The 6,878-nt window shown below is 39.3% G+C and overlaps 1 non-coding gene across 1 annotated transcript; it reads left to right on the top strand.

Annotated features, from left to right (window-relative positions):
- The first annotated feature begins 4,771 nt into the window (after nt 1-4,771).
- LOC127485047 (small nucleolar RNA SNORA9) lies at nt 4,772-4,905 on the top strand. Its single transcript, XR_007912247.2, has one exon. It is a non-coding gene; the product is annotated as a small nucleolar RNA SNORA9 (small nucleolar RNA).
- Nucleotides 4,906-6,878: the final 1,973 nt, after the last annotated feature.

The raw sequence follows: 6,878 nt of genomic DNA, 5'->3' as shown, positions 1-6,878 counted from the left end.
AAACTATTGGCCATAAAGAAATCAGGCCCACCTATCACATTATAAACAGAAAAAAATTTCAGATATAATAAGGAATTTAATATGAATGAACACTTTCAGAAGAAAACAGAAAGACTTAGTTGTTCTTTTTAAAATTTATCTGGGAGGCCAAGAGACAGCTTCCATTCACAGATTTCTCCCCAAATAACTGCAATGGTTGGAGCTGGGCCAGGCTGAAGCAAGGAGCCAAATAACTCAATCCTGGGCAGGACTCAATTATTTGAAGTATTACTGCTGCTTCCACAATGTGTCTTAGCAGGAAGCTGGAGTCAGAAGTCAGAGCCAAGAAACAAACCCAGGTATTCCACTGTAGAATGTGGAAAGCTTAACTGTGTATTTTTCTTTTTTTTAGGATTTATCTATTTATTTGAAAGGCAGAGCCACAGAGAGGCAAAGACAGAGAGAGAGAGAGAGAGAGAGAGAGAGAGAGAGGTCCTCCATCCACTGGCTCACTCCCTAGGTGGCCACAATGTCCAGATCTGAGATGATCTGAAGCCAAGAGCTAGGAGTCTTATCCGGGTCTCCCACATGAGTACAGGGGCCCTAGCACCCGGGCCATCCTCTACTGCCCTCCCAAGCCACAGTAGAGAGCAAGATCGGAAGTGGAGCAGCCAGGACCCAAACTGACACCCACGTGGGATGCCAGCACCACAGATGGAGGCCTAACCCACTGTGCCACAGAGCCAGCCCCAGTTTAACTGTTTTAGCAACTAGGCTAAACACTAAGCATTTTCTTAAGCAAGATACAAATCTTGGAAGTTATTAAAAAATTTGTACAGAAAATGCAGCAGAAAAGTAAATACTTGGACTGCAAAACATATCACTTATTTAAAAGCAAAACAATAGACTGGGAAAGATGTTTATGTTATATACAAGTAAAACTGACAAAGATTTAAAAATCAAAATAAAAAAAGTACTATAAATATTTTTGGGAGTGGGTGTAAGGGTGGAATAAAAATCTGAGGTGGAAACCAAACAACGACAACAAAAAATTCATGAACAGAGGGTATCAGCAGATAGTTCACACAAAAAGACAAATTGCCAATAAACATGGAAAGAAACCTCATCTTCTGAAAATTTAGAAAAATGCCACTAAAAACAATCAGAAAATATTTCTTCAAAATACTAATTTTTCATGAACTTTTTGAAAACCACTTATATGCATGGATATCAAAAACTTTTGCAGGGCGGATGCTGTGGTGTAGCCAGTAAAGAAACTGTCTACAGTGCTAACATACCATATGGGCTCCAGTTTGAGACCTGACAGCTCCACTTCCAATCCAGCTTTCTGCTATGGCCTGGAAAAGCAGTAGAAGATGGCCCAAGTTCTTGAGCCCCTGCAGCCATGTGGGAGACCCAGAAGAAGCTTCTGGCTCCTGGCTTCAGATTGACCCAGCTCTGGCCATTGCAGCTATTTGGGGAGTGAACTAACAGATGGAAGATCTCTCTCTTTCTCTCTCTCTCTGCCTCTGGTTCTGCCTCTGCCTCTCTGTAACTCTGCTTTTCAAATAAAAATAAATACATCTTAAAAAAAAAAAAAAACCTTCACACCAAAACAAGCTTATCTTTTAATTCTATTTTTCCATGATCTTTTTTAAGTATCCTAGTATTTTTCCCATCGAACATGCAAAAAAAAATAATAGACATGAAGGCAAGATAGCATTGCACAAACATTTAGTAAGAGTGTTGGGAAACAAATGCTAACATATACACTAGATAGGATTATAAATTACAGCAGCCTTTTGAAAGCTAATTTTACAGCATCCATTCAAACTTTAAAACTGTATACTCTACAATCCAGCAATTCCATTTTTAGGACTGTGCCCCAGATAAATATTTATTCACATAAATTCATAAAGAGCCATTTCCGTTCACTGCACGATTGCTTATAGTGGAGAAAAAATACAGACAAATTAAAAGTGAGTGATTATGGAAATGATTAAATATAGTAGTGCGCATTCATATTATAGATAATTTTGTAACAGTTAATGAAAGAAGGAAGCCGGCGCCGTGGCTCAATAGGCTAATCCTCCACCTTGCAGCGCCGGCATACCGGGTTCTAGTCCCGGTCGGGGCGCCGGATTCTGTCCCGGTTGCCCCTCTTCCAGGCCAGCTCTCTGCTATGGCCAGGGAGTGCAGTGGAGGATGGCCCAGGTGCTTGGGCCCTGCACCCCATGGGAGACCAGGAAAAGCACCTGGATCCTGGCTCCTGCCATCGGATCAGCGCGGTGCGCCGGCTGCAGCGGCGGCCATTGGAGGGTGAACCAACGGCAAAGGAAGACCTTTCTCTCTCTGTCTCTCTCCCTCACTGTCCACTCTGCCTATCAAAAATAAAAAAAAAATAAAAAAAATAAAAAAAAAAGAAGGAGGAAAATGTTTAAGTACTGCCATGGAATGATCTCCAAGACATATTGTTAAGGAGCAAAGCCAGCTGTAGAATAACACATCAAGTAGGATCACACAGTCATACATATTCACATGCATATGAATATAAAAGGGGAAGTGATAACAGTGGTTATCCTCAGGAGTGTAGGTGATGGCAATGATAGTGAAAATCAAGGGAAATTCACTACAATTTTTGCCTGTTACATTTCTCTGATAGTTGACAGATGTATTTATCTATTATTTCATTCACTATTTCTATCATTTAGAAAGTTAACTTTGCAAACCGTTTTGTGTTCAGCACTCTCCCTCATCTCCAAATTATTTCCCTTAATTATAGACCACATTTCAATTAAATTATTATTGAAATTATTATCACATCAAATATCTATTGAGCATTATTACATTGGAGCAAGTGCCGTGCAGATTGTCTTACTCACATAATGTTTTAACTGCTTAAAAGGATCAGCTCAGTTTAGTACCATTATTACATGCAAGGTACTTGATGACTGCTTTACTTGTATTTGCTCATTTATCCGTTCTACCACCCAATGATTCAGCTACCATCATTAGCCTTGTTTACAAGTGAGGGCATAGATATTTTGAGATGCTAAAAAGTTTCCATGTTACACAACTTTTCAGTGCTGGAGACCCTGAATCATCATGGGAAAACACAAGCAGTCGTCATACAGATATGAAATGATTCACAGACAATATTTTGATTTTTAAAAGTTTATGTATTTGAAAGACAGAATGACAGTGAGAGAGAGAGAGAGAGAGAGAGAGAGAGAGAGAGATATCTTCCATCACTCTGCAAATAGCTGCAATTGCTGAGGCTGGACTAGGAGAATCCAGGGACCTGGAACTCCATGCAGTACCCCCAATATGAGTGGCAGAGGCCCAAGTACTTGCGTCATCTTCCCAAGCACATCAGCAGGGAGCAGTACTGGAAATGGAGCAGCTGGGACTAGAACTGCTGCTCCAATATGGGATGCCACTGTTGCAAGCTGTACCTTAACCTGCTGTGTCACAAAGATGGCCTCCAAAATTTTCTTTTTTGAAGCTTACATTTCTATTCTGAAAATGTCATTTCATTAAGAGGATCAAAATCCTTTTTTCCTGCCAGTATTTGGAAATTTCTTTCTTCAATGCTGCCTTTTGAAAATTTAATTTACATATTATAGTTTTTAAAAAAAAAAAAAACTTTGGCTTGACTCATATTGAATTGTAGCTGCTATATAGAAGAGAAAAATCAGGACCGTGCAAATGTTTTTTTTTTTTTTTTTTTTTTTGCTTTCAAACTTTTATTTAATGAATATAAATTTCCAAAGTACAGCTTATGGATCACAATGGCTTTCCCCCCATAACGTCCCTCCCACCCGCTACCCTCCCCTTTCCCACTCCCTCTCCCATTCCATTCACATCAAGATTCATTTTCGATTCTCTTTATATACAGAAGATCAGTTTAGCATACATTAAGTAAAGATTTCAACAGTTTGCTCCCACACAGAAACATAAAGTGAAAAATACTGTTTGAATACTAGTTATAGCATTAAATCTCAATGTACAGCACACTAAGGACAAAGATCCTACATGAGGAGTAAATGCACAGTGACTCCTGTTGTTGACTTAACAACTTGACACTTTTGTTTATGGCCTCAGTAATCACCCTAGGCTCTTGTCATGAGCTGCCAAGGCTATGGAAGTCCCCTCAGTTCACTGACTCTGATCATATTTAGACAAGGCCATGGTCAAAGTGTAAGTTCTCTCCTCCCTTCAGAGAAAGGTACCTCCTTCTTTGATGACCGATTCTTTCCACTGGGATCTCACTCCCAGAGATCTTTCATTTAGGTTTTTTTGCCCCCAGAGTGTCTTGGCTTTCCATGCCTAAAATACTCTCATGGGCTTTTCAGCCAGATCCACATGCCTTAAGGGCTGATTATGAGGCCAGAGTGTTGTTTAGGACATCTGTCATTCTATGGGTCTGCTGTGTATCCCACTTCCCATGTTGTATCATTCTCTCCCTTTTTTATTCTATCAGCTAGTATTTGCAGACACTAGTCTTGTTTATGTGATCCCTTTGGTTCTTAGTCCTATCATTATGATCAATTGTGAACAGAAATTGATCACTGGGACTAGTGAGATGGCATTGGTACATGCCACCTTGATGGGACTGAATTGGAATCCCCTGGTATGTTTCTAACTCTACCGTTTGAGGTAAGTCAGCTTGAGCATGTCCCGAATTGACCGTGCAAATGTTTTTTTAACCATTTAAGCTATATTTTATAACCAAATAGTCTTTAATACTGAATAAATATTATTTTTATTGCAAAAAAAACCCTCACAATTACAGCAATCCTCCAGTGTGCTTGGGCCTGTCTGTGACTCTGTGTGTTCCTACAGTGCTTCTCAGAACAGCTTTGAAACTGTTTGAGGGCTTGCCCTGCTCCATGAAGAACAAGATTATAGAACTTTCAGACAATTCGAAAATAGAAGAAGAAGAAGGAAAAAGGAAAAAAAAGAGAAAAAAAATTGAAAAAATAAAAGGGGAAAAAAAAACCAACTTAACAGGTATAATTCTAGTTGAAGAAGCCAAATATGATAGTCAAAAGTGAGGCTCTGAATACTGATAGAACAATGTGAAACCCATCATTTGTTACCAATGCTTAATGTCCCAACTCTGACCAAGCATGATATCTTTAAAGGGCAGCTCTTTCATTGAAGGCTGGCCACCTACCACTCATTGCAACTTTACTAGTTCTCCAGAAATTTAGTTCTCTAAGTCTCCAGCCCTATCCGCATTTAATCATTCTAATTGCATTACTTCCTGTTATGACGGGAATATAATTGCCTTTGTTTTAACATTTCATGTTCCTCCCCAGGAATCTCTGAAATACGACTTTTATCTCTGGCTAATCGGAGTAACAAAAACATGAAAGGGCTTTATGCAACATCATAAAGTATCTCATTAACAATCACTTTTCTCCATTTATATTGTTGTGCAAAGCTTTCAGTTAAATATTATTTTATGAAATGAAGCAGCTTGTATTGATTATACTTTATTTCCATCTATCATCCCATTTCCAATCAATTCTCATCAATATTTCTTTATTTGCCATTACATAAACTTCTTTCCTTTCTCCTTTTTGACATAACATACATACCGACTTCCCACCATTTTCTTCTGTTTTCTGGAAAATAGTTTAGTTCTAATACAATGACAGTTTTGCCTTAATTACTTGGTGAGTTCCCTCATCAGTCTTGATCAATTCTCATGTAGCAAGTTCCTTTTATTCATGCTGTGCTTGTTACTGATTTGGTGACAAAGGTGCACTTGTTGCATTTTATTTCTCCTGTGGGCCTTTTTTTCCTTCATAAACTTTGTCATCTGATCTGATTTTCATATTTATCAAAGTTTGTCATTTAATAGGTAAATGTTTTCCTTCTTTCTACAATTGACGTTTACATTTGTCACAACATTGTCAGCCAACATAATTTTTCTTAACAAATCTTTAAATACTGTGTACACAGATCAGATAAGCTCATAAATATTCACCAAACTCACACACATACCCAAGAAAACATGTTGGTGGAAATATTAGCAGTGCGTTCAATCAGAGGCAAAAGAAGCTTGACTGAATCAGAAAAGGAAAGATTTAACGCATAAATGCAAGCATGTGACCACAACTATCTTTCCATAAAGCAAAATTTAATAAATTATGAGTCACTCAATTAAACCTAGAAAAGAGATAATAGAGGTTAAACTGCTAAAAATTATATGCATGCCATAGGGCTTGAAATTATTCACCTGAACTGTGGCATAAGATATCAGCTATGCAAGAGTGATGCAACTGGTTGTCTTTAGCCTCAGTAAGAATATATTGCAATATATAAAGTAGGCCTCATTTGGGCTCCGGAGTGCAATTGGATGAATTGTATTTTCAGTGCTGATGCTATGGTATTAAGAGTCATGAGGGCCAGTGCGGAGGCTCACTAGGCTAATCCTCCACCTGCGGCACTGGCACCCAGGATTCTAGTCCCAGTTGGGGCACCGGTTCTGTCCCAGTTGCTCCTCTTCCAGTCCAGCTCTCTGCTGTGGCCTGGGAAGCAGTGGAGGATGGCCCAGGTGCTTGGGCCCCTCCACCCGCATGGGAGACCAGGAGGAAGCCCCTGGCTCCTGGCTTCGGATTGGCGCAGCTCCAGCCGTGGCAGCCATTTGGGGGGTGAGCCAACAGAAGGAGGGCCTTTCTCTCTCTCTCTCTCTCACTAACTCTGTCTGTCAAAAAAAGGGTCATGAGAAAGCCATGTATATTTCACCAACTTTGCATGAACTGGATAATGTGAAATGTATTTTTTAAAGCTTATGGAAAATTTCTGATCTGCCAAAGTGACTGAACACTTGGTCAAGAAAAGTACAAAAAATTATCAAAACTTTAGAGAATATATTCCTAATTCGT

The sequence above is a fragment of the Oryctolagus cuniculus genome, chromosome X (assembly GCF_051225735.1).
Source record: "Oryctolagus cuniculus isolate XC-2025 breed Fujian yellow rabbit chromosome X, ASM5122573v1, whole genome shotgun sequence".
NCBI lineage: Eukaryota > Metazoa > Chordata > Mammalia > Lagomorpha > Leporidae > Oryctolagus > Oryctolagus cuniculus.
This window is presented reverse-complemented; position numbering and strand designations above follow the sequence as displayed.